General features: G+C 42.4%; 1 pseudogene; it reads left to right on the forward strand.

Moving 5' to 3' along the window:
• Positions 1-214: 214 nt before the first annotated feature.
• The window catches only part of LOC126281842 (myrosinase 1-like), a 106,082-nt pseudogene continuing 80,293 nt past the window's right edge, over positions 215-26,003 (forward strand).

Raw genomic sequence — 26,003 nt, forward strand, 5'->3', positions numbered from 1 at the left:
CCGCCTGTGCTTCAACACATGAATTCAAGTTGCCACCAGCATTCATTTTACGAGAGTCACAGTGAATAATTCCTAATGGAGTATTTCCAAGAGACTAGTAGTATGTACCTTTCATCTTGCATGCTATCCTCAGTCCAATATTCTCCATAAAACAGCGTCCACAACACTGACACTACAACAGTGCTTCCAGAAATAGCCAATTACTGCCAGCAACATGTGCGTCAGCATTCAGCATCATCATCTCAGTGGAGTGAATGAGAGCAAACTGATTTTCTTTGCACCAATTATTGACAAAATGGAGAAGCAATTACATGGGAGAGTTGTCTTGAAGGAGCAATTCGTGAAATTTTGCTCAGCGTTGGTTTGAATGGGTGGATAATACTAGATGAATGTTTAATGGTATGTGCCTAGATAAGTGTGGAAATGCAATTTGCTGGAGCATAATGCCCCATGCACTCAACCTCCACCAGTGTCCTGTTTTAAATGTAAAGGCCTGGCCAGTTTGCTGGAGAATGCAGAGAGTGTGCATGATTAACACACACATGTAAGGATTAAGAAACATTAGTAGGAAAAATTATGATATGATATTAGTTTAAGACTTTTTCAGTGTTTCTTTTTATTTTGTCCTGCTGTGGTACATTCAGGCTTTGCAATGAGTAAACCTGGGGAACGACACGTTACACTACAGATGCGGTTCAGTGTTTACTTTTGCAATGGCCCACATGAGGAAAGATAACGCTGACAGCATAAGCAGTTGGAGCAATTACGAGAAACCAGAGCCTTGTCCAAATTATCAGGATCCATCCCAGAAACTAATGCACCTACGTCAGTTTTTTGTGTAAACCAGGAGAGGCCGTGTTGACATTTTTGGACAACATTTTGACAGCTCTGAAGCTGAGTTGTTGATCAGAGGTACAGGTGTTACTTACGGCTAAATTACGTTACAAAGGAGGTGCAAAAACGTACATGATGTATCATGCAGAATGTTCATACATCTGACAGTCTATGGAGAGTCTTATTGCAGCGTTATAGGAGAAAGAATAGCTGTAGATAATCGTATTATTGGGTGAAAGATAGGGTGAGTCCATCCGCATCTGCATGGAGAGAAATAGGAAACTTAATGTCAATACATATGACTTGTATTAAGAAAGGTACGGTCAAAACTTCCGAGACTTAACAGGAGTCACATGAATGTCATTACTATCAGAAGAGTTGCCTGCAGTTACCCAATTCCGTGAAAGAAAGCCTTTCTTTTTTTCCATCGACGTCAGATGTTAGTGATGTAGCTGATCGGGCCACATATAGAGCTATTGTTGTAAGATGGCTGCCTATTGTTAAACGTTAGGCCCTCAAAATTCCGAGTGGAGCTTCTAGTTAATTTTAGCCTAACAGAAACACGTTGTCAGGCAGAATTTTGCTTAACTGGTTTCGTAGGTGGAGGAAAACACCAGTTTTTTTTAGATACAAGAGTGCACTTGTTTTTCGAAAGTTTAACGACAGTATTATAGAATTGATAGATTGCTATTCACCATATAGAGAAGAAGTAGACTCGCAGACAGGTGCGAAAAGCGAGTACTACACACGTGAGCTCGCAATCAAAAGGTCTTCTATTAACATAGAAACACACACAATCACGAAAGCACAGCTCTCTTTCACATAACAACTGTATCTCGCCTCTGACGGCGTTTTAACCTGGAGAAAACTGTTGTGAGTGGTTCATCCTTGGTGCAAGGGGGAGCAAGTGAACTGTATTTAGAACCACTGAGAATTAATTTACCTGATAAAACACTGAAAGCTATGGGAAAACTGCTATGGATGTGTGTAGGAGCTCATCTGATCCACTGAGAGAAAAATGATGAATTAGGTAAATCATGAAGTTATATGTGCGGCAGGTGGAGGATGAACAGGTGGTGCCCTTCAGAATAGATAAATTGGGGACTGAAGACCTTAACTTGTCTACCGATTTGTTGATCCTCGAGAGAGATTTTCTTGATAAGATGAGCTCGGACCCTACATATAAACAAGCCACCAGTATATAATTATAGGAGAAGATAAAACATTCAGAATGAACGGAAAAATTATCCAAGGAGGAATTGTTGCTGGAGTTTGAAGACCAGTTTAATCTTTCTTGGGCTTTCCTAGCACACCCTGTAGCACAACACAGATTCCGAATTGGGAATGGGCCAATGTGTATCAGTGTAATGCCTGGACTTTATAATGTGCAGCTGGTGACTGAGTTCGTTAAACAACATTTATGGAACAGCATTATTGAGGAAAGTAGCAGTCTTTAGTGAACACCAACAAAAAAGGTATTGATCGAACCAAAGCTTATCGTTTTTGCTGTCACTACAGACATCTTACCAGTCATTTAATTACAGACACAAATCGAGTACTGAACATAAGTGGAAGTTTGCACAATTTGGGGGCAGTGCTTATACTTTTCGCGCATGAATATGGTGAGTTGGAAGTAGCAGTGGAGGAAAGACGGAAAACGGCATTTATACATCTTTGAGCACCACCAAAACCACCATATGCTGTTTGGTTTGGAAAATGCGTCAGTCACATTTCAACTGTCAGATGAAGTTTCGCAAGAGTTAAGACCAAGGCATTATATTGGATGGCGTAGCGGTCTTTGCAAAGGATACAGAGGAACATGTGCAGTGACTAAAATCGATGTCCTGGAAGTTGCATGCAGCACACTTAACACTAAGGTAGTATTGCTTCACACTACAAGAGGTACAGTATTTGGGCCACATTATTAGTTGTAATGGGGTCTGGACAGATCCTACATTAATGAAGACCGTATAAGATTTTCGTACATTTTGTAGAGAGAAAAATTTACACTCATGTTTGGGTTTAGCGAATTACTATATAAAGCTTATCCCAAAAGTTGCAGAAATAGCGTGACCCCTCACTTATTGAAAAACGGTGTACGATAAAATTCTATTGGAAATCAAAATATGAAGACATGTTCAAAGAATTAAAAGAACTGTTGACAGCTATCAGGCGTTAATTATTACAAACTGTGGAAAAAAATCGATATTGTTTTGTGATTCAAATAACTACATGGTTGCTACGTATTAAGTCAAGAAGTAATCGTGGAATGGAAATCGATATCCTGTGCCATACACTAGCTACATAAAATGGAGAAGAACAATTCGGCCATGAAGAAGCCAACTGTTAAGCCCCATTTGTGGAGTACCAAATTTGTGATGATTTCTATATCGTAGAAAATTTATTGTAGTAACACATCATGTCACACAAAAGTGTGGTTGGAAAATCCATCAGGTAAAAGTACATGGGACACTGAAGCATAGCGAACACGAATTTTGAGGTAACCCATCGACCTGGAAAAACCCACAGGAATGCAAATAGTCTCAGTAGGAAGGATTATTTATTACAAAGACTGGGTTACACCAGTACAGAACTTCAGGCAGAGCAAACATCTGACGAAGCCTATAAACTATCTACAATGCAATGGCAGTTTCTCAGTGTGTTAAGTGAGAAGACAAAACTTAAGCCACATGTTATGGTTCCAGCAATGATGGATTGGGAAGCGTTAAGTGAGGCACGTGATCAAGGATGATCAAGGCATGGGGATCGGAGAAGCAGGGAAATGGAGGTAGTCGAACAGTACTGGTACTATACTTGTCAACAGGATGCGGCAAAGTGTCTGAGGAACTGTGTACTGTGTGCATATTGAGCTGAGTTGAGCTATCAAGTATTCCACTTCAGAGATTAATGGAGGCTAACAAGCCTTTTGAAATTATTGTCAGGGAAATGCTATGCAGAATATTTTTCATGCAACGTGCAACTAGTGGCTAATCCAAATCAGCAAGCTGACAGTGTAGCTCACATCACGGTAAATAATTGCTAGTCCAAGTTTGGTGTTCCAGAAACGTTAATATTGGACGAGGGCACTAACTTTATGGAAAAACTGATGAGACACCTTTGCCATTTGTTATTTAAGTACCACACCCAGTTTGATGAATAGTGGTGTGAGCGTAGTAAAGGTCTGGTTAGACCTGTTAAATACATGTTTGGCCCTGGCAAGGCCGTTGTGCATTTTTGCAGTCTGTGTAGGGGATACTTCCATAGAAGTAGCTGATTTACAGACCATGGACAGCTAACTTCTACCCTGCTACGACCGACTCAGTTTCTGGGTGGTCTACAACAAACTTGGGAGGATCTGCCAACTAGAGTGGAAATGATTATACCTCTGGAGGTAAATATCCTGTCAACGTACCACCAGATATGAGTCTCATGCAATCCCATAAAATGGAGCAATTTTGGATAGTTTGTGAAAGTCAGGACGAAATTTCGGTAAGAGCACCAGATGGCAAGTAATATTCATTAATGTCAAAGAGACAAAGTGCAGCGATGACGGAGATAGGAGGTTATCGGGTGCCCATCCACAGTAGTCCCAACTGTCACAGAGACACTTCTAGGAGGACAGGTGCAGAACGAAGCTGACGATATATGTCGGCAACACGACCTTATTTTCAGAAGGGGGGACATGACTTGGTATACTTTGTATATGGTACAATTATAGTTATAATAAATTGTTATGAACAAGAGCAATCAAAGCAAAGTGTAGACCTGTGTGGCAACGGATTACTACCAAATGGTACGCAATGTGGTATTTCAGTAACTACTTTCTGGCTTCTGGTACCAATAACAAAACAAACATTTCCGCTACTGCACCTGCTTGACAGTCCTACGGAAGTATTATCCATTAGGAACCTGACCTTCCTAAATGCACCTTAAATCACACCTCAATCTGATCTTGGAGTAGGCTCATACCCATAGAGACTGGTAGCATTAGCACAGAACGAATGTTCCAACATCTTCAACAATATCACAGTACATACCGACGCCAAGTCGTAGTGATGGGATCCTCGTCTTCATGTACCATCTTACTCGTTGTCCTCACATAGAGCCATCAGCAATTTTATACCAACTGCAGGAAGGGGGGGGGGGAATGGGAGGGGAGGGGGGGGGCGGTGGAGGGGGCGTGAGGGAGTCAGGCACTCCTCTAGCATTTATCTAGACTTGAGTGTACATGTGTCCATAGAATATTAGCTTTATTGTACTAAGAGGAAGGACATCTGCTATGAAAGCGTCAATAAAAACTTGAAAAATTGTAAATAGTATACTTTTTTGTAATAGGTCCACAGATTTAGCAACAAACTGGGATTTGATGGACAAGATCTTCTAAAAGGGGAAGTAGCGTTGTGCCAAAATCCCTCTGGAGGAGTGTTATGCGAACACCCGTGACATACTTCACAACCTGAGGCCAGATATGTCAGCCAGCTGCTTGAGTAATTGCGCTGCCATGGCTGGAAAATTTCTGAGGGGGCATGGTACAAAATTTCAGGCCACATCTGACGTCACACTGCCTCGGTCCCTATGTACCAGAAGAGGGATGTAGTCGTAGTAGAACTGGGCAAACTTACCATATGCACTCCAGCCCAGTCCTAGCAGTATGTTGTCGCCGAACGCTATCGACACTGAGACGTACTTGGCAGCAGCTGAAACGTCACCCAGCATCATCTACGTCTAGCCACTCGTTCCGCTAGTTGCTGCTTTACATGCCGCTGCGGAATCCCATGCTGGCAGCGCTTCAACTAATACCATACAGATGTGGCTGGCTCCTGGGTGATTCCAGCTGGTCTGTGGACATCTATAAGCGCTCGTTAGTTCGAGACCAGCGCACCATGTTCCTGACTGTCCAGGTATCAACTAGTTGTTCCATACCTGTGCCCGCAGCTTGTCGGCACCTGTGCTGACTTCGCTCGTGATTCAGCAAGGTTTCTTGCCACTGTTCTTCACTGAGTCCTCGCCCAGCACAAGCCGAGCATACCACTTGCTGAGGCAGACACAGCCGCCTGGGGATCAATGCATGAATACAGTGGTTGTTCAGTGTTGCCCAGGCCAGCAGATTCCTAAGATCTTTCACTCACTGACAACATGTGATCGTGGGTTGATGAGAAACTCGCGAACCACTATGATTGATGGAATGCAGCATAAGGTTGGGACATTATGGAATGACGTCATCCAAGCTCTTTTCAGCTGGATGCCCAACCAGACTAGAAGCAGTGTTGCTGTCTGAAGTGTCAGCGTAGCGAACAAATTTTCGCGTCCTCTGGTCCTCCACTTCACGTACGTAATAGCATTCCTCTTAATTTTACTGTAGAATTTTGAAAAATTCTTTTCTTTTTTGGAAAAAGTAGCTCCTTTTCCTGAAATTTCGATAAGTTTACTACTCGGATTGAAACTACGCCTGTTCATTAAAAACCTCTACACGACACTTTCACTTACATATAATGTGCATCTGTTAGTCTCAACTTTAATTTTCACTTATTCTGGTTTTTTCTGAAAATAGTAAATTATTGTAGAAGAACTCTTCAAGAAGACGTACAATGCAACTAACACATTTCCCGTACTCTTATAATTCAGTATTCAGGAAGGGAGATACTGGTTTCACAATGTGACGTACATGACTCTCGATGCCGGCCAGGGTGGCCGAGCGGTTCTAGCGCTACAGTCTGGAACCGCGCTGCCGCTACGGTCGCAGGTTCGAATCCTGCCTCGGGTATGAATGTGTATGATGTCCTTAGGTTAGTTAGGTTTAAGTAGTTTTCAGTTCTAGGGGACTGGTGACCTCAGAAGTTAAGTCCCACAGTGCTCAGAGCAATTTGAACCATTTTTTGACTCTCCTTGTTTACGAACAACGCACGTGAACCGCTTCTCCATCTCTCGGGCGCGCATCCTGCCCACTGGAGACGTTGACGTGGTCAACCAGCCAGGCATCGAGTACTACAACAAACTCGTCGACGAGCTGTTCGCAAACGGAATCCAGCCCATGGTAAGAGAGGTCCCGAGCTCGAGTCTCGGTCCGGCACACAGTTTTAATCTGCCAGGAAGTTTCAAAGTAATAAATAAGTTATATTCCGTGTTTTTATTTGCTGGTCATTCGTGAGATGTCGGGATATCTTTAAGTAATAATATAATTCCGCAGAACCTAGTCTTAAAAGTAATACAAGACCCTCAAGCTGTAGAAACAGTCCCGTATTTTAGTGACAGTTCGACAGTAAAAAAATTCCGATGCCAAATTAACTTAATTAACTAGCACCGATCAAAGGATGTAATAATAGGAATAATTACAACGATATACCTAAAAATACGTTTGTTAGTGTTCATTTGCAGATGACTTTAGTTTATAATCGCGGTAATAACACTGGGTTTCATTTACATTATATAATAGTGATAGAGAGATTTCTAAACCAGATTTTAAAATATAAAACAGTCTCAGGGGCACATTGTAAGCTTATTTGTCCGTCGCTGACATAGAAAACCGCAAACCTTCTTTCCTTGACGTCTGGGCAAACTGTGCAGTGACTAGAGTACATGTAAAGCTTACTGGGACAGGGTAAATGTTAGCTACAATGAAGTCGATAATTCGATTGTAATATTGGCATTTTAATTTGATATCCCCCACAACTGATAAAATTTACAAAAAAAAAAGTGAATTTCTTTGTCCACCCACACACTCCTGAGAATGGCACATTAACAATTTGCAATTACGCGCCCCTATTGCCGACAGCTGCATTGATAAATACTCGGAACCTCGCAAGGATAACTACCAGATCAAGAATATTAGGTAAGTTGTTGGAAGTGGTTAAGCGTTGGTGAAAATCTCGCTTCTGAGCACACAAAGAGCTCCAACCGCAGAACTCTGCACGGAACACGCGTTGGTGCAGTGCTGCGATACAGAACGATGGCCAAGACGCAGTCTCCAAGTTCGTACCCCTCGATGGCTGAAGGCGAAGTCCTCTCTCTACAATTCTCCCGTCTCCCACGCGTACGAAAACGCGGCGGAAGAATACTCTGTTTTCGGCCAATGTCGAACGCTCTAACATTGCCGAAATCCCTCCAACGGCATTTCTGAGATCTACCCAATGATCGAGTAGGTCAAAACGCCCCTAGGCAAACGAAATTCCCGTCTTCGCCACGTGTTGCCCAGCACAGGTGGCTCCGGACGCCGGGCTACCCCCAGAAACCCCGTATTGTCCCGCCTTTCCGGTGACCGCAACCTGCCGCCCACGGCGGCCCGGCGAGCTACGGCCATCTGCAGACTTAACATTCCACAATTCTCAACTTCCGACACTTTTCAACAACGCTTTCAGTTAGTGAATTAATCATGCATACATGCAATAGCATACTTTAAAACACTCCGAAGTACCAAGCAAAGATATCCAAGAGTCTCGAATCAGAAGAACCTGTTGACGACAGTCTTGCTAAGCCTCCACCTATCCACCTGTAGGTGAATCTTTGATTTAGGTACTCGCTTACAGTGAGAGTAAAATGAGGGGTTGCTGCATCCTATGGGAACACAACCATGTAAGCAATGGTTTCTTAGTGGAACTGTGGTTCCAGGAGTTGTTACAGCGTATCAAGATAAATGAATCCCGTAACTGTCTCTTGTGCAAAAATGAAGGGTCCATGAACGGCTATCTTTTCGAATTCAAACCACGCGTTCACTTTCCTTGTGACACTTTGCCGTTTACTGGTAATGTGAGGTGGCTCGTTACACATTTAGTTCAGCCATATTTGTTTCCTGTTCCGGAGACGTGGAATGTGGCATAATTAGTAAACGAACTGTGGTCAACGAGACGTTCATTGTGTGCAGCTTCTATCGTATTACATCACACAGCTTTGTGGGCTGCATAATCTTCACGATCTAATTCTTCAAGCACTCGAAAGTTGTACGCCTTTTTCTTCAGGTGTAAAACTTCCGAACTCCTTGGACATGACGTGTTTAACTAGTTGCTTAAACGGGGTTTGGTGCATTAGAACGTATTTCGATTGGTTTTCTCATTACCTGAATAGTCTATTGGGGTACGTCTACCGGAGTCTGATTCATTGCGAAAGTTTCCATTTCTTTGGAATTTACTGACAAGTAAACGGATGTTTGCTCTTGTTTTTGTGTCCTTAAACCTCCAGATAAGATAAACTGCACAATCAAAAATCTCACAGTTATGCACTAACAACAGCCACACGTTGTCCAATCGTAAGTAGTCTCCTTGATTAGCATGTAAAAAACAACAGGACATGTTATCTCATAAAATGATTATAATCATATATTATGTAATGTATTCGTTACTCATTACAATCAGATACTGTAACTATAAATCTTTTATCATCCTCATCTATTTCACGAACAGGTGTGTGGAAGGTACTACACAATGACTTGCGGCTGATACAAACACGCTTCGTTTTACACGAAATCAGAACACTTTGGTTACCGTCACTTAAATTTCGTTATCATCATATCGCAGATGAATTGTTTTAACAGGCAACGAACAAGGAGAAAGAACGTGATAGCATGTAAAGTCAGCAGTGAACGTCTTGAGTGCATCGAACTACATAAGAATTTCTGAGCAATATAATGAACGATATGACTTTGGACGAACGCGTAAAAGCAATATTACGAAATGCGAAAAGAACAGTTAAATTTATTGAAAGGATATTACAAAAATGCAGTTCATCTATAAATGAATTCGTTAGTGAGAGCAGTTCCACAGTGTGGAACCAACGTTTTGACTCGTTATGAAGCAGGTAAGGACTACAGACGCTGTTAGGATCGTAACAAATCTGTACAGCTCATATGAAAACGTAACAGACACGGTCAGGGAACATCAAGGGAACTTTGGTGCAAAGTTGACTTACTTCTCATGGAGACCTCCTGTGTAATTGTAGTGACCAGGCATTGTAGGAAGCCTGTGTGAGCATTGTGATGACAATGTGATATATCTCGCATAGGGACGATGAGAATAATATAAAGAGAGTTTTAGTACCGCACAGAGGCGTGTAGGCAAACACGGAACAGGAAAGAAAATCACTAATAGTGATTCAAAATAGGCTCCAACATGCGACGTGTAGTGACTTGCGGAGCGTAGGCACAAGTATAAACGTAGACGTAGAGAAACCAGTGTCGGGACTATACTATCAAGATTCTCCTCACCTCTATTATTTTCTGCTTCTTTTTGTCCCCTGTCGAGACTCCATTTCCTCTCTTTCTCTCTTCAACTACCGCTTCTCTGTTATTTCTCTCTTTCTCTTACTGGTTAACAAGTTTGCGGCAACTGACATTTTCGAAACTGTATCAGGACTCATTTGTACAGTTTAAATTTTTTCTTTCATTGTTACTTTTATTTCAGCTGATTTTGTTCGTATTTTTGACGATGCACCCTGGCTTTATTGTATTAAGATATGTTTTAAACAGAACTGAAAGTGGTCACCACCGACTGAAATACATAGTCTAAGGAGAAAAAATTTCTCACCATCAACTGGAATGAACGAAACAAATTCTCACCTCCTGGATCTCTGTTTTTATTCGCGGATATGTCACAGCTTGTGCTTACTAATTTTATCTCTTTCTAGAGTAAGATTCGGGCTGTACGAGTTGGATTTCGACAGCCCGAACGGAACCAGGACGCCGAAGGCTTCTGCAGGTGTCATATCGCTGATCTACGAGAGCAGGGAAGTGCCTCAGAAGTACTTCCGCTACAGTCTTGTCGGAACTTGTTACTGCCACTTTAAACGACTGGCTCTAATGTGAAATAAATGACTCTAGCTAACTCTGTCAGTCATTTAAATACTTACTTTGAATACTAATCAACTATCAGCATAAATCACAGACGTTTTTTAATCAGATTTTCAAGTTCCTTTGTAACCTTCGCATCATCCATATTAAAAATCATGACTGTAACACGTGAGATGGTTACTCATGAAGGTATCGTGATACTTAAACAAGTGATGCTTCATATACAGGGTGGTCCATTGATAGAGACCGGGCCAAATATCTCATGAAATATGTGTCAAACGAAAAAACTACATAGAACGAAACTTGTCTAGCTTGAAGGGAGAAACCAGATGACGCTATCGTTGGCTCGCTAGATGGCGCTCTGCCATAGGTCAAACGGATAACAACTGCGTTTTTTTTAATATGAACCCCCATTTTTTATTAAACATTTTTGTAGTACGTAAAGAAATATGAATGTTTTAGTTGGACCACTTTCTTCGCTTTGTGATAGATGGCGCTGTAATAGTCACAAACGTATAAGTACGTGGTATCACGTAAAATTCCGCCAGTGCGAACGATATTTGCTTCGTGATACATTACCCGTGTTAAAATGGACCGTTTACCCATTGCGCAAAAGGTCGATATCGTGTAGACGTATGGCTATTGTGATCAAAATGCCCAACGGGCGTGTGCTATATATGCTGCTCGGTATCCTGGACGACATCATCCAAGTGTCCCGACCGTTTGCCGGATAGTTACGTTATTTAAGGAAACAAAGTGTTCAGCCACATGTGAAACGTCAACGACAACCTGCAAGAAATGATGATGCCCAAGTAGGTGTTTCAGCTGCTGTCGCGGATAATCCGCACATCAGTAGCAAACAAATTGTGTGAGAATCGGAATCTCAAAAACGACGATGTTGAGAATGCTGCATCAACATCGACTGCACCCGTACCATATTTCTATGCACCAGGAATTGCATGACGACGACTTTGAACGTTGTGTCCAGTTCTGCCACTGGGCACAAGAGAAATTACGGGTCGATGACAGATTTTTTGCACGGGTTCTTTTTAGCGACGAAGCGTCATTCACCAACAGCGGTAACGTAAACCGGCGTAATATGCACAACTGGGCAATGGAAAATCCACGATGGCTGCGAAAAGTGGAACATCAGCGACCTTGGCGGGTTAATATAGGGTGCGGCATTATGGGAGGAAAGATAATTGGCCCCCATCTTATCGATGGCAATCTAAATGGTGCAATGTATGTTAATTTCCTACGTAATGTTCTATCGATGTTATTACAAGATGTTTCACTGCATGACAAAATGGCGATGTACTTCCAACATGATGGATGTCCGGCACATAGCTCGCGTGTGGTTGACGCGGTATTGAATATCATATTTCATGACAGGTAGATTGGTCGTCGAAGCACCATACCATGGCCCACACGTTCACAGGATCTGACGTCCCCGGATTTCTTTCTGTGGGGAAAGTTGAAGGATATTTGCTACCGTCATCCACCGACAACGCCTGACAATATGCGTTAGCGCATGTCAATGCATGTGCGAACATTACGGAAGGCGAACTACTCGCTGTTGAGAGGAATGTCGTTACACGTTTTGCCAAATGCAATTGAGGTTGACGGACATCGTTTTGAGCATTTGTTGCATTAATGTGGTATTAACTGGTGATCACGCTGTAACAGCATTCGTTCTCAGACATGATAAGTTCACAAAGGTACATGGCCGGCCGCAGTGGCCGGCGGTTCTAGGCGCTACAGTCTGGAGCCGAGCGACCGCTACGGTCGCAGGTTCGAATCCTGCCTCGGGCATGGATGTGGGTGATGTCCTTACTTAGTTCTAAGTTCTAGGCGACTGATGACCTCAGAAGTTAAGTCACATAGTGCTCAGAGCCAATTGAACAAAGGTACATGTATCACATTGGAACAACCGAAATATAACGTTCAAACGTACCTACGTTCTGTAATTTAATTTAAAAAACCTACCTGTCACTAAATGTTCGTCTAAAATTGTGAGCCATATTTTTGTGACTATTACAGCACTATCTGTCACAAAGCGAAAAATGTGGTCCAACTAAAACATTCATATTTCTTTACGTACTACACGAATATGTAATAAAAATGGCGGTTCCTATTATTAAAAAAAACGTAGTTGATATTCGTTTTTCCTATGGCATCGCCATCTAGCGGGCCAACCATAGCGCCATCTGGTTCCCCTTTCCCTTCAAGCTAGACAAGCTGTGTTCTTTGTAGTTTTTTTCGTTTGACGCTTATGTCGTGAGACAATTGGCCCGGTCACGATCCAGGGACCACCCTGTACAGTCCGACCGGCCTCACAATGAGCGGTCCTGACAAGAATCCGTAACCGCAGCGACGCCAGGAGACGTGCACGCGTAAAAAAATGGCCTGCAGCACAAATAAATTGCAGTGAAAACAAGGTCAATTTACAGCCACACTGGAATATATAATAAGTGTGCACCCAAATTCTTATGGAGCAATACTCTAACATTACCCGTCTCCCAGTAAATTAGCAGGAAACTTGGATATCACTTCCTGTTGCCTTACGGCACTTTCGACATTAAATAAATATATCTGGTTTCCCCCTTCAAGATAGACAAGTTTCGTTCTTTATAGTTTTTTCGTTTGACGCTTATTTCATGGGATATTTGGCCCGGTCACGATCAATGGACCACCCTCTACAAATTAGAGACTGTCTAGTTTTTTATTCATTTACGTCTACACATACATCTCCATCCACATCGACATACAGTATGTACTCTCCAGTTCTCAATTACGTGCCTAGCAGACGAGTCATCGAGCCACCTTTAAGCTATATCTCTACCGTTCCTCTGTCCAACAGTGCGGGAGAAAGCGAACACTCAAGTCTTTGCGTGCGAGCCCTCACTTCTCTTATTTTATTATCATGATCGTTTCTCCCTGTGTAGGTGGGCGTCACCGCCACACACCACACTTGCTAGGTGGTAGCCTCTAAATCGGCCGCGGTCCGGTAGTATACGTCGGACCCGCGTGTCGCCACTATCAGTGATTGCAGACCGAGCGCCGCCACACGGCAGGTCTAGAAAGACTTCCTAGCACTCGCCCCAGTTGTACAGCCGACTTTGCTAACGATGGTTCACTGACAAAATACGCTCTCATTTGCCGAGACGACAGTTAGCATAGCCTTCAGCTACGTTATTTGCTACGACCTAGCAAGGCGCCAGTATCCGTACTATTGATATTGTGAATCATGTACCATAATGAGCGACGTTCGTCATTATTGGATTAAAGTTAAGTATTCCACCAGCTACGTCCGTTTTTCTCACTTCTACACTCCTCGAAATGGAAAAAAGAACACATTGACACCGGTGTGTCACACCCACAATACTTGCTCCGGACACTGCGAGAGGGCTGTACAGGCAATGATCACACGCACGGCACAGCGGACACACCAGGAACAGCGTTGTTGGCCGTCGAATGGCGCTAGCTGCACAGCATTTGTGCACCGCCGCCGTCAGTGTCAGCCAGTTTGCCGTGGCATACGGAGCTCCATCGCAGTCTTTAACACTGGTAGCATGCCGCGACAGCGTGGACGTGAACCGTATGTGCAGTTGACGGACTTTGAGCGAGGGCGTATAGTGGGCATGCGGGAGGCCGGGTGGACGTACCGCCGAATTGCTCAACACGTGGGGCGTGAGGTGTCCACAGTACATCGATGTTGTCGCCAGTGGTCGGCGGAAGGTGCACGTGCCCGTCGACCTGGGGCCGGACCGCAGCGACGCACGGATGCACGCCAAGACCGTAGGATCCTACGCAGTGCCGTAGGGGACCGCACCGCCACTTCCCAGCAAATTAGGGACACTGTTGCTCCTGGGGTATCGGCGAGGACCATTCGCAACCGTCTCCATGAAGCTGGGCTACGGTCCCGCACACCGTTAGGCCGTCTTCCGCTCACGCCCCAACATCGTGCAGCCCGCCTCCAGTGGTGTCGCGACAGGCGTGAATGGAGGGACGAATGGAGACGTGTCGTCTTCAGCGATGAGAGTCGCTTCTGCCTTGGTGCCAATGATGGTCGTATGGTCGTATGCGTGTTTGGCGCCGTGCAGGTGAGCGCCACAATCAGGACTGCATACGACCGAGGCACACAGGGCCAACACCCGGCATCATGGTGTGAGGAGCGATCTCCTACACTGGCCGTACACCTCTGGTGATCGTCGAGGGGACACTGAATAGTGCACGGTACATCCAAACCATCATTGAACCCATCGTTCTACCATTCCTAGACCGGCAAGAGAACTTGCTGTTCCAACAGGACAATGCACGTCCGCATGTATCCCGTGCCACCCAACGTGCTCTAGAAGGTGTAAGTCAACTACCCTGGCCAGCAAGATCTCCGGATCTGTCCCCCATTGAGCATGTTTGGGACTGGATGAAGCGTCGTCTCACGCGGCCTGCACGTCCAGCACGAACGCTGGTCCAACTGAGGCGCCAGGTGGAAATGGCATGGCAAGCCGTTCCACAGGACTACATCCAGCATCTCTACGATCGTCTCCATGGGAGAATAGCAGCCTGCATTGCTGCGAAAGGTGGATATACACTGTACTAGTGCCGAAATTGTGCATGGTCTGTTGCCTGCGTCTATGTGCCTGTGGTTCTGTCAGTGTGATCATGTGATGTATCTGACCCCAGGAATGTGTCAATAAAGTTTCCCCTTCCTGCGACAATGAATTCACGTTGTTCTTATTTCAATTTCCAGGAGTGTAATTCCCTTGTCATGTTCCAGACCTCACGCCAGCCTGCGTGAGCCAAAACGCGTTCATATCGGCCTCCTTTAACCATACGGTTGGCTCTCCTGCCAACCACAACAGTTTTCACAGTCTGCGGAGAAAGAGGTGATTCAATCTTCATGAGAAGATATTGCCGCAGCACAAAATACCTTTGTTTTAATGACTACCAATCCAATTTGTGTATCATATCCGTGGCACCGTCTCCGATTTTGCTATCGTACAAAACGATCTGCTCTTCTCTGAACTTTTTCAGTGTCTTCCGTCAACCATACTAGATGCGTTTTGCATATTCCACAGCAGTACTCCAAAAAAAGGTAGACAAGCATCGTATAAGCAGTCTCTTTACTAAACCTGTTACATTTCCTAAGTGCTGCGCTAATAAACAGCACTCTTCGCTTTGCCTTCCGCACAACGTTAACTATGTAATCGTTCCAATTTAAGTTTTTCGCTGCTGTAAATCTTATGAATTTAGTTTAGTTTACACGCTTTAGATTTTTCTAGTTTATCGTGTTATTGAAACCTGGCGGATTCATTTTAGTGTTCATGCAGTTGACTCCACACTTTTCATGATTTAAATTCAGTTTCCACTTCTTGCACCATACAGATATCTTCTTTAAATCATTTTTCAATTGCTCTTGATCATCTGACATGACGGAAAATGACAGCATCATCTGCAGACAATCTAAGACTACTTAGATTGTCTCCTAACTCGTCTATGTAGATCAGGAACAACAGATTGTCTATAACACTTCCTCGGAGAGCGCCAGACATTACTTCTGCTTTATCCAATGACTTTCCGTCAGTTATTACCAGCCGTGATCTTTCTGACAAGAAATCACGAACCCAGTCACACGACTAATTGTGAGACGACTATCCACAGACGTGCAATTTAATGATAACATCACGAGACCGTTTTATCCTAGCTGATTCCTAATGTTGGAGCACAGTATATGTTGCAAAATCCCACTGCATATCGACGTTAGTGATAACAGTAATTCAGCGGATTTCTCCTCTTCCTTTCTTGGGTATTGGTGTGAAACTTTATAGTCCCTGGTTTCGGATCCTTCTACGAGCGAACGACTGTATATGATTGCTAATTACAGAGCTATTGTATCAGTATATTCCGTCCGAACAGGCCTCGGAAGGTCCAACGGAACTGACCGACCGCCGTGTCATCCTCTGCCCACAGACGTCAGTGAATGCGGATATGGAGGGGCATGTGATCAGCGGACCGCACTCCCGGCCGTTGTCAGTTTTGGTGACCGGAGCCGCTACTTCTCGATCTAGTAGCTCCTCAGTTTGACTCACAAGGGCTGGGTGCACCAAGCTTGCCAACAGCGTTCGGCAGACCCAGACGGTGACCCATCCAAGTGCTAGCCGAGTCCGACAGCGCTTAACTTCGGTGATCTGACGGGAACCGGTGTTACCACTGCGACAAGCCGCTGGCTTGAAACTGACTAGTATATGTCTTTTACGCTGCTTCGCTACACAGAGGACATCTACTTCTTATTTACTCATGTCCACAGTTGTTGATACTAACTTATGAATATTTCCTTCGTCTTCCTTTGTCAAGGAATGTCGGAATACATCGTTCAGTAACTCTGCTTTGGTTGAGCCGCCATCAATAACATCACCCTTGTTATCACGCAGTGAAGGTAGTAATTGCATCTTACCACCGCCGTACTTTACGTGTGACCAGAACCTTTTTGGATTTTCTGCCATATTTCGAGGCAAGTTTTATTTTGGAAACTATTAAAAGCATCTCGAATTGAATTTCACGTTAAATTTCGAGCTTTCGTAATACTTCAGCATTCTTCGGGATCTTGCACTTTTTTAAATTTGGCATGCTTTTTTCGTTGCTTCCGGAACAGTGTTTTGACCTCTGGGCTAGAATGGGAGATCAATACCACCCGTTATTAATTTATTTGGTATGTACCTCTGAATTGCCGCCGACACTACTTCTTCGAATCCAAACGACATCTCGTCTAGTCTTACACTATCAGATTGGAAGGAGGGGAGACTGTCTATTAGAAAGGCATTAAGCTACTTTTTATCTGCTTTTTCTAAATACGGGTATTTTACTATTATTTTTGGTGGGTTTGGATATTACGATATTCAATATAACTATAACAACCTTTTGGTTACTTATCCTTGTATCTGTCGTGATGCTGCATTGTCTGGTCATGATTATTTGTTGCTAAGAGATCAAGTATGTTTTTGGAACCACTTACGCTTTGAGTGGGTCCCCGAACTAGTTGTTCAAAATACTACTTTTCAAATGTTTAAGATATGGTGTTTGGACTTTCGATGCGGCTCATTTTATTAGACATAGAACAAATTTGTACTTTGCTGAGTCCGAAATTCAGAAGCAGTGGTCCTCCCACCGGTAATCATCTGCCGAACTGACATTAACTTTCGAGAATCTCCAGGCTATTTATACGTAGAAACGAAGTGGGTGAAGAAAACAATGAAACAAGCAAATCATCATTATAAACATGTACCTGCAAAGGATATCATTTCTCAGATACGACATATTACGACAGACTTAGTGCAGGTATGTCACTTCTGGGACAAAATATCCATTCTACTCTAATGTTAGCAAACTGGCCACCTCGCCTAGCTTAGTTTAATGACCCTAACGTAAAGGAACTTCTCATCTGGGCTCTTTGTTTTGTTTTCAGGCTGTCATTAATAGCTCGTAAATGTCGTAATTACCATTATTTATGATCCAAAAATTTCGGTCTTCACTCCCCCTCTGTTATAGTGAGTTAGTTCCTAGTGGTTCCTCACCAACAGTCCTTCAACGACTACCACCACTCTTCTCATATGCACCATCAAGAGATGGGACTCAGCTGATCATTATCAGCAGCAAAAGCAGCAAATTCCGTTGGTAATCCCAACTTTTTTTCTGTTTTATGCAGTTTTCATTAGGGTACCACATCCATTATTATTTTTGGCATGCACGTCAACGTATGAAACTGTTTTGGTTTTGAGGCTCCTTGCTACGGTTCTCCTAATTTCCTCCTACTTTTCAAGAAGACAACATTTCCAAAGTGTGATATTTTAACATATACTCACATTAATGTCTGCAATTTATTATTTAACAACAAATCTGCTCCCGTTACGTAACTTCTCCAAGCACTGCACCTACCTCCATTGCTATTTACAATGTCAGCGTACTTCATTAAAATTTTGTTCACTTTATCCCAGTATTACAAACACATACGATACTTGTCACCTCAGTCAGTTACCATACTGGAATATTTAAACAGATTACATGAATACCCGGCATTAAATAATTTCTGCAATGCACTATTTAACAACAAATATGCTCTTGCTACGCACCAAGTCCATGTTTCACTGTAAGGAGTTGACCTCCGAATTATTAATGTGTTATACAATAGTGACATCACTTACAGATTACCGAGGAGGAGCCTAACACTATTACATTGTACTGAACTTCTAAATAACTGCGCAACATTACAACAAAAAGCAATATACATCGCTAAATTACACTAATATCCCACGCTTGTAGCGCTATACTGGGATAGGATGTGGGAGACAATCACACCTTTTCGTAAAACCACATAGAAATTTTCCTCACCCCAGTACTGCCCTTAACTGGGGCTGCTCTTTCTCCATAGGACTTGGTGCAGCAGGTCTTGCGATCACGATGCCTGGCTCTTCGCATCTACAGAGCTGACACAACTCAGCTGGTGACCACCAGCAACAGTCAAGTCTAAAATAAAAGAATTAAAAACCTTCCCACTGCTGGATAGATGTGTGTGCGTCAACTGGAACAATGATTTTATATGCTCTATGAACGCCTCCCAAACTCATTCTCCCACCAACCAACCCAGCCACAGGTTTCTGAATGAGCGCTGGCGCGCCGCAGCGGGGAGGAGATACGCTGTCATTCATCCTGTCGCCAACCACTAGTGTCATTACAAAAAACACACTCGAAAATTGGCTTCCATTTGACCGATTTCCAATCTGGTCAAAGCATCCAGACGCTAGTAGCGGACATTAATATGAGATGTGCACACCTCTCGAATTTCATGCCACATTTATAACGAAAATCGTGACAGACGTGTCTGAAAAGTGCACATGGGATTTGCGATAGGCTATAAGTGGTCCTTTCTTCGAGGTACTGTAGCGTAATACCCTCTACGAATCAAGAGTAACATTTAGACATAGGTTATCGTGTTTCGTCAACTAAATACAAGGAAACGGAGAGAAAATAAAGTCATTACAGCAGCATTTACATCAGGTGATGCAAAATACTTAAAAGAAAAGAGTTTGCCTTACTCCATGCTTGTACAGCCGACCTCACCTCTTGACTGTACCTACATGGTAAAGGATCATCACCAGATAGGACTGACAGTTGACATCAAACAAAATATTCAAAGAAGGGTCCATCATTTTTGCACTATCGCAGAATGGACAAGAGAGTTCCAGGGATGACGATCTTTCCACACGTGGGCCTGGATACCAGTAACAGAACAGTTTGCGTAATTACTGTGATTCGCTTTACTGAACAGAGCACATGAGCTTCGGGCCAGATTCGCAAATGGCTTTAGTAACCTCCTAGTACATGCAACTCCAACATGACGACGAAATTGACACATGCATTAGTAAAGCTGTCTGATCAAGAGAATTCATGTTGTGGATACTATGTATATGGTTTATAACATACGATTTGAAATGTGTAGCTCTGTGACTGTAGTTCGAACGAAGCATTTCTTAACGATGAGAAAATAGCAAAAGCCAGATTAATAGTTCCCACTGAGCAATGGCCAAGTAAATTTTGCTTTACATCAGCATCGTAATCGATTAGTGATGTATCTCTCCGTCTCTTTACTCGCAGTAAGTTGCATATATTTAGACTCAGAGGTAACTCCCAGTCCCTACTCCATTTTATGGCAGTTAATGTTTCAGATGATGGTGTACAAGAAAATCACTGTAAAGAGCATGGCGGAGAGTACAGAACCACAGTGTTATTGCTTTCCTTTGCTGTACCACCCTAACATAAACATTGAGAAAAAACACTGTATACCTTTGTATTTGCCCTAACATCGTTTATCATTTTTTTATAATTATTTATTATCATCGCTTCGTCAGATATACGATGTTGGTGTTCTAAAATTTGTTCCTACAACAAATGCAGAGTGTCATAGTCCTTCTACTTCAGTGTTGTTTACAGATGAGACCATGTTTACAATATAGTTCATATAGAACAAGACATCTACAGAATAACGAAACCCCATACACACCCTATCAGTACATTAGAATTTTCTTGTTATTATGCAGTGTAAATGAGTTTAGTGGTAGTTGTTTTTCAAACAAAGCAATTCTTAGCAAAGATGGAAGCAAACTATAGTTTAGAATCTCTAAGTCGCCTGTGTATGGTATGCATCAGATATACATACACGTCTATCATCGACATATGAAATCTGAATTCGTGATCTTAGCTTTTTTTAAACTTATCCAGCTGTGTGGGCAATCCTACTTTCTAAAACAAAAAAATTCATGTTTCTATGCTGGCCAGTGCAATCATAGCCCTCATATTAACAGAGATATTAAGTATGGCTGATGTAGGAAAACAACTGACAATATTTTAACGGAATTGCTTTATTTTCTGCAACGTACAAAAATATTTCTTACAATATTGCTCCTTTCGTCAAAAATGCTCTTACTGCAGCAGAAACAGGTCTGCAACGCACAGACACAAGCAGAGATGAGGGCCGCATTTACTGCAAGCAGCAATATGTCTGTATAGAAGGAATAGCACTCCAGTTTCTTCCCAAAAGCAGAGTTCAACCAGGTGAGCATTCTAGAATGCTCTCACAGTCACGCGGTGTTCTCCTGCTGCTTTCAGGATAACACTTTACCAGCTTTCACAAGATTTCATGGAGATTTAATATTAGATGTATACTGTGTGGGATAAGTGCATCTTTGTTCTGACAAATATTATCCATAAAGAAAGACTTTTGAAACCACACAACAGACTCAGTCAATAGAGTGTTCATTTGTTCTCAACCCTTCAGTTGTCCACCACAATGGAACCATATTGTTTGATCTCTGTTACTGGTATAAAAGAATTCAGCTTTTCTCAGTTTGTCAGGGCAGTGCTTAATAGCTAATGGCCAGCCATAAGAGGATGTCAGCCATACATCAAATGTTCTATATTTAGGATGATCTAATGCAATGTCTCACACATCATAGATTGAACTGCACAGAGATGCCTATTCTTGGAATGAATCCTGGTGTATTTCCATTCTATTAGAAGTATCATCAAAGACAGTACGAGGCTTGACATCTGAAGCATCACAGATCACTTTATTGTGCTGTTTTCTACCATCATGTATCTCACATAATGATGATAGTAAAAAACGAATAATGAGATTAGAGTGCATATACATAGATATAATCCCATTTTTTTCTTTTTTTCTTTTCTTGTTCAGAATGTAAGGAAAGAAAAGCATAATACTACCACATTGTACCCTATGCCATGCACTGTAAAGCGGCTTGCAGGGTATTTGTTTATATTTAGACGTAGGATAATGCATTGTCTATATGAAAATATCAGTGAATTGCTGGAGTAGCTGACCTGAATTTATATAAACGTAGCTACTTCACCTACATAGGTCTGGAATCCCTCTATCGTATAATTATACCATCACCAGAAGCATTAACTGCCGTAAAAGAGTGCAGAGACTGGCAGTTGGTAACGAATGTATTAAATGTAACGTACCACATATAAATAAACAGTCGAACACATCCATTACTGTTTCGTCATGATATTGATGTAGGAGCAGATCTTATTTGGTCATTGCTCTGGAGGAAATATTGATCCAGTTCTCCTCTTTATTCTCACCATTAACAAATACTTTATTAAAACTATAGACGTCAAAGTATACACATGTGGCCCAAGTACAGTGTTTTGTTTATTTGGTAAAGCGAATCAGTGCAATCAAGCAAGTCGCTGAATGGTCTGCAGGCCTACGTGCGAAAAGACTGTTATCCAAGACACTCTCTCATCCACGTGATGCAAACGCTATTTCGTCTATGTTACTGTGTATTTGGAAAAAGCAACACATTAAAAATGTCGAAATGTTACTGTTGATTCCTAGAGAGTACCGCACTACAATACCTAAAAAAGAAGGGAAAAAACGAACATTTACAACAAATCGGAAACCCCGCGCACTTCTGAAATTTGTCTGTCACAGTTTCTCTTTTTTAACACGGTATGCGATTTGAGCGGCATACACATCTCTTATTTGTGTCTATTAATACCTGTCGGCATACCTTTTGATCAGACTGCAAATCATTAAAATGGAAACGAATTTCTGAGTAACATTTTTAGAATTATATTGGTGGTCAGGGTGGGGATGATGGACAGCATACCTGCTCTGTGCTGTGTCTGGCCAGCCGGAATAGAGAAGTCTGTTGGTGGATTGGTGGTGGAGATGTATGTATGACACTGAAGACCGCTGCTCCAGTAGGCCAAACGCACATGCATCTGCTCAGGGGGGAATGGCTCCTAATTCCCTTATCTGGGGTAGGGCCACTGCTGACAGTAGTTGACTGATGATGCCTCTCCTCCTGCATAGTTTTAAAATGGCAGGTGTCGTGACCATAGCATATACTGGAACACTGTAGCCAGTGACGGCTGCAGCACTGACTCATCTAGATACAGGGCGGCCCCAACCGAGTGCACTGCTGGAGTGGACTTCGTGTGGGTGGAGGAGAAGACTTCCAGCATGTTTACATGTTTGTTACATAAATGTTTAATTGCTTTCCCCAATCCTATCCCTGTGGTAGGAGTACAAGTGTGGGATATTAAGAAGGAAAATTGGGAGAATGGCAGGAAATAGCCCCAAAACTATAAACAGTATTGTACATCTATGTGCTTGCAGAAAATTCCATTTGACATGGTACACTGCTGGGAAACAAACGAAATTGTGAATGTCTCCTCAGTTTACTGCTTTTGCCACTGACTGACGGAGGTACAGAGCACAAACGTTTCAGATCCTCTCATGATTCTGAGTATCCAAAGACGCACATTTTTGGATCATAAGTTGTGGTAAGGAACGGTGGACTAAAACAGTCGGACACCTGGATAATCATGGCTGCACTACTTGTTGGCCACTTGGTAGTTAAAATGCTAATTATGTGCCACTAATTAGATCTATAGTAAACTAAGAGCCTAAGTGAGCAGTTTGTTTACGTAAAGGTCACTTAATTTTTGCTATGGTTAAGTGGCCAAATTGTTTACATGAGAGAGTAATGGATCTTTTGGCCAGAAACCACGGACCTCCACTACTACTGAGTAAATGAATGCATTATAACAGATTATCTGGTTCATACTGGCTAAGGTCAAAAGATGTACTGATCAACTGGGGTACAGAGCATTAGTGCACCGGCATACTTCCATGTGGCTCTTCAAAACTATTCAAAGTAGCACGAACCTGCGACAACAAGTGTTTCGGTCAAGCCTTCCCAGTACCATTCCCTCCAAGATCCCCCATCCTGAACCTGTTCTATTCTTCTGAAGCGGATGTTTAAAAGGTTTGGTGTATTCCAGTACTGTTTACAGTACTGACAAACTGTGGAAACGCATTGTTGGTGGTAGTTCATGTATTCAGAACACTCCTGGGCCTTTTCAACGCGTTTGGGCTTCACTGAGGATGCTGGTTTCGTGACCTGCGCCTGTTAGGATAATTTGCTTCTCTCAGTATCCTCTAATAGCCTTTTTCGTTTGTATCTATGATAGTCAAACATCTCGTAGAAAGTAAGAAGAAGGAAGAATGGAGGTGGAGAGAAGAGACTATTTGATTATCGGTTATTTAGGAGTCTGGTAGTAATGGAAGAAAAGATTGGCTTTAACGCTATGGCCTAACAATCCTCTCGCCCAGCATGCTCCACAGATTCCCGTAGTTTAACACAACTTTCGAGTGTCAGTGTACTTTGGCTGGACGATAAATCTAAGATTGTGTAACAAGACCAAAGCTGTTAGTGATAGTTAAACGACAGTCAGTATCATTAGTTTATTTGGAATGAGCACAAACAGATACTAACAAAAAGAATCCCATCAGTATGTTATGCTCTTAGGGTTTAATTATTAGTTTTTAACGGCCAATGTATTATGCTGACTTGCTATTCCTAAGTGCTCTCAATCCTCAGCTATTGAATTGTTTTTGGGGATCGAAAGCATCAAACATGGGTACATTTTTAAATTGTAGAAAACAGCGCTAAGAGTAACAACTAGAAGTCTTAGGTGGGCTCGCTTTAAAGAGCTATTTAGAAATGAGGAGTTCTAACTGGCTCAAGTAAGTATCTTTACCATTTTGTGCTGCTTCTCAGAGACAAAATTGCTAAGTATACCACCAATATTCATAATCATTGGACAAGAATCATTATGAACTCACATTTATCAAGGAAAACAAACAAAACGCCACAAAATAGTATTTTCTGTGAGGAAATAAACTTGTATAATAAATTGCCCAAGGAAATGAAAGACATTACACCGGTTCACAAAGCCAGTTAAAACTTTCTTTGTAACTAATGCATACTACACAGTTACATGGCACGTGCAGGACTCAAAGTAGTGAGTATCAATGAAATGCATTAGCTACAACACTCAGTACATGATCACGGCTTAATACTTTTGTAGGAAAGTCAAGTGTCAGGATCTAAAGTAAATGGTAGTAAAACAGTGACCCAGTTTTTTTCAGGTGGAGAGAGGAGAGGTCACGTAGCATATTTGAATGTTGATGTATCAGGAGCTGGTTTCTGAACAGGCTGGTCTTACCACAAGGAGTACAGTAACGTTTATATGGAAAATCAGTCATTAGTAGATGTCCTTAGTGTATTTAGTGATGAAGAGCAAAATTATGTTTTTTATGTTATTAGCTATTAGGAGGTATTTGTGTGTAAATCAAAGAACATGTACAAAATGGTTGAATCAAAAATTGGGTGTAGGTGTTAAGGTACTGCGCTAGTATTCAGGGTCCACTATGTCTAGCCATCCTGATTTGGGTTATCCACGTTATTTCTAGATTATTTCCGGAAAATTCATTGAATATGTGGTGCAGTCCTTTCAGTCGCCATGATTCTATGGTTTCCAGCTACAGCGCACTGGACTGAGGGATGCACTGCAAATAGCAACGTCCGTTGGAAATATTAAAACACCTATTGCACAGGAAAAATCGTTGCACATTTTGTCCAATGTGCAGCCCTATGTCGCTAATTATCTTCTTGTATGCCCGACTCCTTGTTTCAGCGACATGTTTCTTGTTGCTCATGGCGAGATCAGTGATTACCACATGTCACATTCTCGTCTGTCAGCTGAGGGACCAACTCTTTGCTCTTGCTTAGGGGCTCCTTGTTCTTCATAAACAAGATCAGAGGCAATGTGATAGACACATTAGGTAATTCATTTAAAATGTATTGAAAGGGTTTCAAGTACATGTCCCATGTCTGGTGATACCCATTACATTACAGTCTAGAAAGCTTTCCAACTGTTTCACCAAGGGTTACAGCTAAGGGTATAAAAGGCGATGAGGACCTCTGGGATGTCGGAAAGCTACCTCGTATCATCCAGACCT

The sequence above is a fragment of the Schistocerca gregaria genome, chromosome 7 (genome assembly GCF_023897955.1).
Source record: "Schistocerca gregaria isolate iqSchGreg1 chromosome 7, iqSchGreg1.2, whole genome shotgun sequence".
Classification (NCBI taxonomy): Eukaryota; Metazoa; Arthropoda; class Insecta; order Orthoptera; family Acrididae; genus Schistocerca; species Schistocerca gregaria.